This window comes from Anomaloglossus baeobatrachus, chromosome 4 (assembly GCF_048569485.1).
Source record: "Anomaloglossus baeobatrachus isolate aAnoBae1 chromosome 4, aAnoBae1.hap1, whole genome shotgun sequence".
Classification (NCBI taxonomy): Eukaryota; Metazoa; Chordata; class Amphibia; order Anura; family Aromobatidae; genus Anomaloglossus; species Anomaloglossus baeobatrachus.
In genome coordinates, this window is record NC_134356.1 from 669,927,849 (window position 1) to 669,940,377 (window position 12,529).

Below are 12,529 nucleotides of genomic sequence, written 5' to 3' on the forward strand. Positions count from 1 at the left end.
CTGTCATACTTTAAGGTTAACGACGATGTAACATGGCCACTCTCTTGCTCTAACCAAGTTATTTCAAGTTTGTAAATTAGTTTTACACATTGGATGGATAAAACCTACGGATCTTTTTCCAAAAGTCACTGGATGTAAACAGAATGCCAAAGGAATGGCCAGCACGGGGGTCGAACCCGCAACCTTGGCGTTATTAGCACCACGCTCTAACCGATTGAGCTAAATGGCCATTTTTGTCCCATATCTACTCTCTTTTAATGAACTTGCTCTAATTTTGAGCCAGCTACTGACCTCTCAAAGCTTGATCTGTCCACAGTGAAAGGTAAAATACGTTGAAAGTTGACTAATTCTTAGAGAGCCCATTAAAATCATAGGAACCAATCTTAAATGAGAATTGACAAGCTTTTTTTATATTATGAGCAATATGTTGCCACCAACCACTCTAACTTGTCACGTGATGAGCCAGTAAATTACGCCATTGCTTGGATTAGTTTTTGCCTGCATTACAATTAGTGATAGACTTAGCTGTCAATATTTACAGTTATATCTCTGGCCATACAATAAATTATATTTCTATTTTGCTTCAATTCGTTACTCTGTCATACTTTAAGGTTAACGACGATGTAACATCGCCACTCTCTTACTCTAACCAAGGTTTTTCAAGTTTGTAAATTAATTTTACATATTGGATGGATAAAACCTACGGATCTTTTTCCAAAAGTCACTGGATGTGAACAGAAAGCCAAAGGAATGGCCAGCACGGGGGTCGAACCCGCAACCTTGGCATTATTAGCACCATGCTCTAACTGATTGAGCTAACCGGCCACTTTTGCCCCATATCTACTCTCTTTTAATGAACTTGCTCTAATTTTGAGCCAGCTACTGACCTCTCAAAGCTTGATCTGTCCACAGTGAAAGGTACAATACGTTGAAAGTTGACTAATTCTTAGAGAGCCCATCAAAAGCATAGGAACCAATCTTAAATGAGAATTGACAAGCTTTTTTTATATTATGAGCAATATGTTGCCTCCAACCACTCTAACTTGTCACGTGATGAGCCAGTAAATTACGCCATTGCTTGGATTAGTTTTTGCCTGCATTACAATTAGTGATAGACTTAGCTGTCAATATTTACAGTTATATCGAATTCCAGTTGCCCAAAACTTCTTAAAAAACGCTTAGAAACTGAAATCTCTGGCCATACAATAGATTATATTTCTATTTTGCTTCAAGTCGCTTGGATTAGTTTTGCCTGCATTACAATTAGTGATAGACTTAGCTGTCAATATTTACAGTTATATCGAATTCCAGTTGCCCAAAACGTCTTAAAAAACGCTTAGAAACTGAAATCTCTGGCCATACAATAGATTATATTTCTATTTTGCTTCAATTCGTTTCTCTGTCATACTTTAAGGTTAACGACGATGTAACATGGCCACTCTCTTACTCTAACCAAGTTATTTCAAGTTTGTAAATTAATTTTACACATTGGATGGATAAAACCTACGGATCTTTTTCCAAAAGTCACTGGATGTGAACAGAAAGCCAAAGGAATGGCCAGCACGGGGGTCGAACCCGCAACCTTGGTGTTATTAGTAGAGTTGAGCGCGGTCCGTGGTTCGTGGTTCTCCAGTTCTAGGCTCGAGTGATTTTGGGGCCTGTTCTAGATCGAACTAGAACTCGAGCTTTTTGCAAAAGCTAGATAGTTCTAGAAACGTTCGAGAACGGTTCTAGCAGCAAAAAAACAGCTAATTCCTAGCTGGCTTTCCGCTGTAATAGTGTAAGTCACTCTGTGACTCACACTATTATGACATTTCAGTGTATTGTGTGCGTAAACAGCGCCTTCAGATCACTCCTGTTTGTATAATGGTGATCGCCATTTTTTTTTTTTTTCCTTGTCTTCCTTCCCTAAGCGCGCGCGTCTTGTGGGGCGGGCCAGCATGTCAGCCAATTCCAGACACACACACAGCTAAGTGGACTTTTAGCCAGAGAAGCAACGGCATGTGTGATAGGATGTCCATGTCACATGTCCCTGCATTATAAAACCGGACATTTTCCTCCAGGACGCCATTATCTCTTCTGCGTCCTTGGTGTCAGACATCACTGGCGCAGCTCCGTCCTGAGTCCTATCGCTGATACAGCTGTATGCGCTCTATACACAGCGCTGGACAGCATAGGGATAGCACTTTCCATCAGTCCTTTTAAGGGCTCGTACCGGCAGGGTCAGAGCCATAGGTGACAGGTCCTGAAAACAGCGACAGCGTCTGTGTAGCAAAGGTCAGGGATTTCCTCCCTGCATTTCCCTATTAGGAGGGAATAGAAAGGCAGGCTTCCATTCCTCTACCCAGAGCCCCACAATCCTGGCACTGTACCCTCCTGTCCTCTGCACACTCCAACTCATTATAACTAAGCCATTATACTAGCAAACACTCAGTGTACCTAGTGGCATCCTAAACGTGGCTATTGGACTTTTGTCTAGTTACACTAGTGCAAAGACATTTGCAGCACCTCTACCTGCATTGCACACTCCAACTCATTATAACTAAGCCATTATACTAGCAAACACTCAGTGTACCTAGTGGCATCCTAAACATGGCTATTGGACTTTTGTCTAGTCACACTAGTGCAAAGACATTTGCAGCACCTCTACCTGCATTGCACACTCCAACTCATTATAACTAAGCCATTATACTAGCAAACACTCAGTGTACCTAGTGGCATCCTAAACGTGGCTATTGGACTTTTGTCTAGTCACACTAGTGCAAAGACATTTGCAGCACCTCTACCTGCATTGCACACTCCAACTCATTATAACTAAGCCATTATACTAGCAAACACTCAGTGTACCTAGTGGCATCCTAAACGTGGCTATTGGACTTTTGTCTAGTCACACTAGTGCAAAGACATTGGCAGCACCTCTACCTGCATTGCACACTCCAACTCATTATAACTAAGCCATTATACTAGCAAACACTCAGTGTACCTAGTGGCATCCTAAACGTGGCTATTGGACTTTTGTCTAGTCACACTAGTGCAAAGACATTGGCAGCACCTCTACCTGCATTGCACACTCCAACTCATTATAACTAAGCCATTATACTAGCAAACACTCAGTGTACCTAGTGGCATCCTAAACGTGGCTATTGGACTTTTGTCTAGTCACACTAGTGCAAAGACATTTGCAGCACCTCTACCTGCATTGCACACTCCAACTAATTATAACTAAGCCATTATACTAGCAAACACTCAGTGTACCTAGTGGCATCCTAAACGTGGCTATTGGACTTTTGTCTAGTCACACTAGTGCAAAGACATTGGCAGCACCTCTCCCTGCATTGCACACTCCAACTCATTATAACTAAGCCATTATACTAGCAAACACTCAGTGTACCTAGTGGCATCCTAAACGTGGCTATTGGACTTTTGTCTAGTCACACTAGTGCAAAGACATTTGCAGCACCTCTGCCTGCATTGCACACTCCAACTCATTATAACTAAGGCATTATACTAGCAAACACTCAGTGTACCTAGTGGCATCCTAAACGTGGCTATTGGACTTTTGTCTAGTCACACTAGTGCAAAGACATTTGCTGCACCTCTGCCTGCATTGCACACTCCAACTCATTATAACTAAGCCATTATACTAGCAAACACTCAGTGTACCTAGTGGCATCCTAAACGTAGCTATTGGACTTTTGTCTAGTCACACTAGTGCAAAGACATTTGCAGCACCTCTGCCTGCATTGCACACTCCAACTCATTATAACTAAGCCATTATACTAGTAAACACTCAGTGTACCTAGTGGCATCCTAAACGTGGCTATTGGACTTTTGTCTAGTCACACTAGTGCAAAGATATTTGCAGCACCTCTACCTGCATTGCACACTCCAACTCATTATAACTAAGCCATTATACTAGCAAACACTCAGTGTACCTAGTGGCATCCTAAACGTGGCTATTGGACTTTTGTCTAGTCACACTAGTGCAAAGACATTTGCAGCACCTCTACCTGAATTGCACACTCCAACTCATTATAACTAAGCCATTATACTAGCAAACACTGCTGCCAGTTTAAGGGCCGTAGTTGCATTGTTAGGGATAATTATTCTTTATTATTCTGCTGTTAATAAAGCTAGACCACCGCTGCAATCTACACCACCTCTCAATTTTTACTACCACATTTTAAGTGTACAATCTTGTCGCAATCAACATGAGTGGCAAAATGACAGATGCTGGTGGAAAGGGGAAGAGGCGTGGTGGAAAAGGAAAAAAAGGTTTTGTCCGTGGGGAAGGTTGCAAAGCTCCATTATCATCTGTTGAAGATAGACCATCTACCAGCAAAAGTAAGATGTCTACTACTTACCGTGGACAATCCGATGCGCTCCCTTTTTTACGGAAACGAACAACAGGAACAAAGGTAGATGATGGCCAAAAAAGAAAAATGCTTGAATGGATCTCAAGTGGTCCAACAAGTGCCCTCTCAGCCACTTTAAGTACCGCATCCAAAAAACACCAGTCCTCTGAGTTGTCATCCCAATCAAACTTGCTTTCTCCCAGCTCTGAAGTCTCCATCAGCCCTGCACAGTATGGTGGAACTGAGATGGCTGAGTCTGCAGAGCTGTTCAGTCACACTATAGCCTGGGAATCAGAGGTCTGCTCCCAAGCTACAGTGAGTACAGAACAGGAAATGGTCTGCAGTGATGCCCAGAACCTTTGTGACTCTGATTCAGGCCGTGAGGACCAAGTTTCTGAGCATAATGTTGACCCTTTGTCACAAACTGTAACACCTGTGGTTATAGACAATGAGGAACATACTGATGAAGATGAGACGCAGATACCCGATTGGGATGACAAATTAAATATTCGGTCAGGGCAAGAAGAGGCTCGGTCTGAGGGGGAGGGGAGTGCAAACACAACAATTGATGATGAAGTTCTAGATCCCACCTACTGTCAACCCCCAGTCAGGCACTCGAGGAGGTCAACAGAGGCGGTGGAGGAGGATGCAACCGACGACGAAGTTACCTTGCGCCTTCCTGGACAGAGTCAGAGCACTGGTAGCACGTCTACAACTGCATCCTCAGCCACCACTCTGCCTATGAGCATTATTCGGGGTGGATCAACAGGTCGCATGGCCTCTAAGCCTTGCCTAGCCTGGTCCTTTTTTGACATAGAAAAAGATCGCCCAAATTATGTGATCTGTAAACTTTGTCATGGTTCTCTTAGTAGAGGTCAAAACCTCAGCAGTTTGACAACTTCTTCCATGAATCGTCACATGAATAAATATCATAGGTCCCGGTGGGAAGCTCACTGTGCTGCAATGCGGCCTAGCGGAGCGAACCATCCACGGCCTGCCCCTTCCAGTGCATCCACGCACTTTTCATCTTCTAGGACTGTGGGGACAGCTGTCACACCTGTTTTTCCACGCACAACTTCCATCACTGTAACCGCAACAGGCAGTTTGCTTGGTAGGTCGTCAGTTGGTTTGGAAGGGGAAACAAGTGAGTGTGTACAGCTCTCTCAGACATCGATAGCACTAACGTTGGATGAAGGCAACATCATGTCTCCGCCTGCACTTTCCTCACAAACCTGCATTTTTCCAGGGACACCCTACTCAACACCGTCTACACACAGCAGCCAGATCTCTGTCCCTCAGATGTGGTCAAATAAAAGGCCACTTCCTGCGACCCATGACAAAGCTAAGAGGTTGACTCTATCCCTCTGTAAGCTGTTGGCTACCGAAATGCTGCCTTTCCGCCTAGTGGACACACAGGATTTTAGAGACCTTATGTCTGTCGCTGTGCCCCAGTACCAGATGCCTAGTCGTCACTACTTCTCTAAGAAAGGTGTGCCCGCGCTACACCAGCATGTCGCACACAACATCACCGCTTCCTTGAGAAACTCTGTGTGTGAACGGGTGCATTTCACCATCGATACTTGGACCAGTAAGCATGGACAGGGACGTTACATGTCACTGACTGGGCACTGGGTAACTATGGTGATAGATGGTGAAAGGTCTGCTGCACAAGTCTTGCCGTCCCCATGACTTGTGTGTCAATCCTCTGTCTGTCCAAGTTCCGCCACTGCTTCTGCCTCCTCCACCTCATCTGGGTCCTCCACCTCCGCCCCAAGCCTGCCTGGTCAGGCCACCAGCGTTCTCACTGCACAGAAGGAATCACGCACCCCTCATTACTATGCTGGCAGCAGAGCGCAACGGCATCAGGCGGTCTTTAGCTTGACATGTCTTGGGAATAAGAGTCACACAGCTGAGGAGTTGTGGTCAGCTCTGCGGTCCGAGTTTAATAAATGGTTGTCTCCACTCAATCTGCAGCCTGGTAAGGCCGTGTGCGACAATGCTGCAAACCTGGGTGCGGCCCTTCGCCTGGGCAAGGTGACACACGTACCTTGTATGGCTCACGTGTTGAACCTTGTCGTCCAGCAATTTTTAACACACTATCCCGGCCTAGATGGCCTTCTGAACAGGGCACGAAAACTGTCTGCTCACTTCCGCCGTTCAAGCGCCGCAGCTGAGCGACTTGCATCGCTCCAGAAGTCTTTCGGCCTGCCGGTTCATCGCCTGAAATGCGATGTGGCGACACGCTGGAATTCAACTCTCCACATGTTACAGCGACTGTGGCAGCACCGCCGAGCCCTGGTGCAATACGTCATGACGTATAGCCTGGGCCAACGAGATGCAGAGGTGGGGCAGATCACCCTGATGGAGTGGTCTCAGATCAAGGACCTATGCACCCTTCTGCACAGTTTCGACATGGCGACGAATATGTTTAGCGCTGACAATGTCATTATCAGCATGACGATTCCAGTCATTTACATGCTGGAGCACACGCTAAACACTATTCGGAGTCAGGGTGTGGGACAACAGGAAGGGGAGGAACTACAGGAGGACTCATATGCGCAAGGGACAACAACATCACCAAGGTCTAGACGTTCATCATCACCAACACAGCAGGCATGGGACCATGGGGGACAGGGATCAACAAGGGCGCATAGTAGCAGGCGAAATGTTGAGGAAGGTGCAGGAGAACATGAAGAAATGGAGGACGAACTGTCCATGGACATGGAAGACTCAGCGGATGAGGGAGACCTTGGTCAAATTTCAGTTGAAAAGGTTGGGGGGAGATGTCAGAGGAAGAAAGAATGGGTAGCACCTCTATGCCACAAACACAGCGTGGACTTGGTCCGCATGGCTGCGCAAGACACATGAGTGCCTTTTTGTTGCACTACCTCCAACATGACAGTCGTATTGTCAAAATTAGAAGTGATGATGACTACTGGATTGCCACACTATTAGATCCACGGTACAAGTCCAAATTTTGTGACATAATTCCAGCCATAGAAAGGGACGCACGTATGCAGGAGTATCAGCAGAAGCTGTTACTCGATCTTAGCTCGGCTTTTCCACCAAACAACCGTGCAGGTGCAGGGAGTGAATCTCTCAGTTGTAACTTGCCAAACATTAGACGGTCTCGTCATCTTCAACAGTCTACACGTACCAGTAAGACCGTATCTGGTGCTGGTAACAGCAATTTTATGGAATCTTTTCATAATTTTTTTAGACCCTCTTTTGCAAGGCCACCAGAGACAACAAGTCTGACACATAGTCAACGGCTGGAGAGGATGATACAGGAGTATCTCCAAATGAACATCGATGCCATGACTTTGGAAATGGAGCCTTGCTCCTTTTGAGCTTCAAATCTAGAAAAATGGCCAGAGCTCTCCAGTTACGCCTTGGAGATTTTGTCGTGTCCAGCTGCCAGCATTGTCTCTGAACGTGTCTTCAGTGCTGCTGGGTGTGTGCTGACAGATAAGCGCACGCGTCTGTCCAGTGACAATGTGGACAGACTGACGTTCATCAAAATGAACAAGTCATGGATCCAGAAGGAATTTACTACCCCTGTGTCATCCTGGGGAGAGTAAATGCTTGTGGATTTGGAATGTGCTTGATGCAAATCAAAACATCCTGTTTGCAACTAGGGCACAAGTGCTGCCACTGATGGGGTGTCTGTGTGGCACAATTTTTGGAACAAAAGGGAGACTCCGCTTGGAGTCACCCTTGCTTGCTGTGTTTTTAAAAGAAGCCAAGATGAACAGAGCTGGGATCAGGAAAGACTTTGCTACCTACCCTGGTGTCATCCTGGGGACGGTTAATTAGGCCGTATTTTTGAATGTGCTTGATGCAAATCTAGCTGTGAAGTGCACAACTAGGGCACAAGTGCTGCCACTGAATGGGTGTGTGTGGGGCACAATTTTTGGAAAAAAAGGGAGACTCCGCTTGGAGTAACCCTTGCTTGCTGTGTTTTTAAAAGAAGCCAAGATGAACAGAGCTGGGATCAGGAAAGACTTTGCTACCTACCCTGGTGTTATCCTGGGGACGGTTAATTAGGCCGTATCTTTGAATATGCTTGATGAAAATCTAGCTGTGAAGTGCACAACTAGGGCACAAGTGCTGCCACTGAATGGGTGGGTGTGGGTGGGGCACAATTTTTGGAAAAAAAGGGAGACTCCGCTTGGAGTAACCCTTGCTTGCTGTGTTTTTAAAAGAAGCCAAGATGAACAGAGCTGGGATCAGGAAAGACTTTGCTACCTACCCTGGTGTCATCCTGGGGACGGTTAATTAGGCCGTATTTTTGAATGTGCTTGATGCAAATCTAGCTGTGAAGTGCACAACTAGGGCACAAGTGCTGCCACTGAATGGGTGGGTGTGTGTGGGGCACAATTTTTGGAAAAAAAGGGAGACTCCGCTTGGAGTAACCCTTGCTTGCTGTGTTTTTAAAAGAAGCCAAGATGAACAGAGCTGGGATCAGGAAAGACTTTGCTACCTACCCTGGTGTCATCCTGGGGACGGTTAATTAGGCCGTATTTTTGAATGTGCTTGATGCAAATCTAGCTGTGAAGTGCACAACTAGGGCACAAGTGCTGCCACTGAATGGGTGGGTGTGTGTGGGGCACAATTTTTGGAAAAAAAGGGAGACTCCGCTTGGAGTAACCCTTGCTTGCTGTGTTTTTAAAAGAAGCCAAGATGAACAGAGCTGGGATCAGGAAAGACTTTGCTACCTACCCTGGTGTCATCCTGGAAACGGTTAATTAGGCCGTATTTTTGAATGTGCTTGATGCAAATCTAGCTGTGAAGTGCACAACTAGGGCACAAGTGCTGCCACTGAATGGGTGGGTGTGTGTGGGGCACAATTTTTGAAAAAAAAGGGAGTCTCCGCTTGGAGTAACCCTTGCTTGCTGTGTTTTTAAAAGAAGCCAAGATGAACAGAGCTGGGATCAGGAAAGACTTTGCTACCTACCCTGGTGTCATCCTGGGGACGGTTAATTAGGCCGTATTTTTGAATGTGCTTGATGCAAATCTAGCTGTGACGTGCACAACTAGGGCACAAGTGCTGCCACTGAATGGGTGGGTGTGTGTGGGGCACAATTTTTGGAAAAAAAGGGAGTCTCCGCTTGGAGTAACCCTTGCTTGCTGTGTTTTTAAAAGAAGCCAAGATGAACAGAGCTGGGATCAGGAAAGACTTTGCTACCTACCCTGGTGTCATCCTGGGGACGGTTAATTAGGCCGTATTTTTGAATGTGCTTGATACAAATCTAGCTGTGAATTGTACAACTGGGGCACAAGTGCTGCCACTGAATAGGTGGGTGTGTGTGGGGCACAATTTTTGGAAAAAAAGGGAGACTCCGCTTGGAGTAACCCTTGCTTGCTGTGTTTTTAAAAGAAGCCAAGATGAACAGAGCTGGGATCAGGAAAGACTTTGCTACCTACCCTGGTGTCATCCTGGGGACGGTTAATTAGGCCTTATTTTTGAATGTGCTTGATGCAAATCTAGCTGTGAAGTGCACAACTAGGGCACAAGTGCTGCCACTGAATGGGTGGGTGTGTGTGGGGCACAATTTTTGGAAAAAAAGGGAGACTTCGCTTGGAGTAACCCTTGCTTGCTGTGTTTTTAAAAGAAGCCAAGATGAACAGAGCTGGGATCAGGAAAGACTTTGCTACCTACCCTGGTGTCATCCTGGGGACGGTTAATTAGGCCGTATTTTTGAATGTGCTTGATGCAAATCTAGCTGTGAATTGTACAACTGGGGCACAAGTGCTGCCACTGAATGGGTGGGTGTGTGTGGGGCACAATTTTTGGAAAAAAAGGGAGACTCCGCTTGGAGTAACCCTTGCTTGCTGTGTTTTTAAAAGAAGCCAAGATGAACAGAGCTGGGATCAGGAAAGACTTTGCTACCTACCCTGGTGTCATCCTGGGGACGGTTAATTAGGCCGTATTTTTGAATGTGCTTGATGCAAATCTAGCTGTGAAGTGCACAACTAGGGCACAAGTGCTGCCACTGAATGGGTGGGTGTGTGTGGGGCACAATTTTTGGAAAAAAAGGGAGACTCCGCTTGGAGTAACCCTTGCTTGCTGTGTTTTTAAAAGAAGCCAAGATGAACAGAGCTGGGATCAGGAAAGACTTTGCTACCTACCCTGGTGTCATCCTGGGGACGGTTAATTAGGCCGTATTTTTGAATGTGCTTGATGCAAATCTAGCTGTGAAGTGCACAACTAGGGCACAAGTGCTGCCACTGAATGGGTGGGTGTGTGTGGGGCACAATTTTTGGAAAAAAAGGGAGACTCCGCTTGGAGTAACCCTTGCTTGCTGTGTTTTTAAAAGAAGCCAAGATGAACAGAGCTGGGATCAGGAAAGACTTTGCTACCTACCCTGGTGTCATCCTGGAAACGGTTAATTAGGCCGTATTTTTGAATGTGCTTGATGCAAATCTAGCTGTGAAGTGCACAACTAGGGCACAAGTGCTGCCACTGAATGGGTGGGTGTGTGTGGGGCACAATTTTTGAAAAAAAAGGGAGTCTCCGCTTGGAGTAACCCTTGCTTGCTGTGTTTTTAAAAGAAGCCAAGATGAACAGAGCTGGGATCAGGAAAGACTTTGCTACCTACCCTGGTGTCATCCTGGGGACGGTTAAGAATAGCGTATTTTTGAATGTGCTTGATGCAAATCTAGCTGTGACGTGCACAACTAGGGCACAAGTGCTGCCACTGAATGGGTGGGTGTGTGTGGGGCACAATTTTTGGAAAAAAAGGGAGACTCCGCTTGGAGTAACCCTTGCTTGCTGTGTTTTTAAAAGAAGCCAAGATGAACAGAGCTGGGATCAGGAAAGACTTTGCTACCTACGCTGGTGTCATCCTGGGGACGGTTAATTAGGCCGTATTTTTGAATGTGCTTGATGCAAATCTAGCTGTGAAGTGCACAACTAGGGCACAAGTGCTGCCACTGAATGGGTGGGTGTGTGTGGGGCACAATTTTTGGAAAAAAAGGGAGTCTCCACTTGGAGTAACCCTTGCTTGCTGTGTTTTTAAAAGAAGCCAAGATGAACAGAGCTGGGATCAGGAAAGACTTTGCTACCTACCCTGGTGTCATCCTGGGGACGGTTAATTAGGCCGTATTTTTGAATGTGCTTGATACAAATCTAGCTGTGAATTGTACAACTGGGGCACAAGTGCTGCCACTGAATGGGTGGGTGTGTGTGGGGCACAATTTTTGGAAAAAAAGGGAGACTCCGCTTGGAGTAACCCTTGCTTGCTGTGTTTTTAAAAGAAGCCAAGATGAACAGAGCTGGGATCAGGAAAGACTTTGCTACCTACCCTGGTGTCATCCTGGAAACGGTTAATTAGGCCGTATTTTTGAATGTGCTTGATGCAAATCTAGCTGTGAAGTGCACAACTAGGGCACAAGTGCTGCCACTGAATGGGTGGGTGTGTGTGGGGCACAATTTTTGAAAAAAAAGGGAGTCTCCGCTTGGAGTAACCCTTGCTTGCTGTGTTTTTAAAAGAAGCCAAGATGAACAGAGCTGGGATCAGGAAAGACTTTGCTACCTACCCTGGTGTCATCCTGGGGACGGTTAAGAATAGCGTATTTTTGAATGTGCTTGATGCAAATCTAGCTGTGACGTGCACAACTAGGGCACAAGTGCTGCCACTGAATGGGTGGGTGTGTGTGGGGCACAATTTTTGGAAAAAAAGGGAGACTCCGCTTGGAGTAACCCTTGCTTGCTGTGTTTTTAAAAGAAGCCAAGATGAACAGAGCTGGGATCAGGAAAGACTTTGCTACCTACGCTGGTGTCATCCTGGGGACGGTTAATTAGGCCGTATTTTTGAATGTGCTTGATGCAAATCTAGCTGTGAAGTGCACAACTAGGGCACAAGTGCTGCCACTGAATGGGTGGGTGTGTGTGGGGCACAATTTTTGGAAAAAAAGGGAGTCTCCGCTTGGAGTAACCCTTGCTTGCTGTGTTTTTAAAAGAAGCCAAGATAAACAGAGCTGGGATCAGGAAAGACTTTGCTACCTACCCTGGTGTCATCCTGGGGACGGTTAATTAGGCCGTATTTTTGAATGTGCTTGATACAAATCTAGCTGTGAATTGTACAACTGGGGCACAAGTGCTGCCACTGAATGGGTGGGTGTGTGTGGGGCACAATTTTTGGAAAAAAAGGGAGACTCCGCTTGGAGTA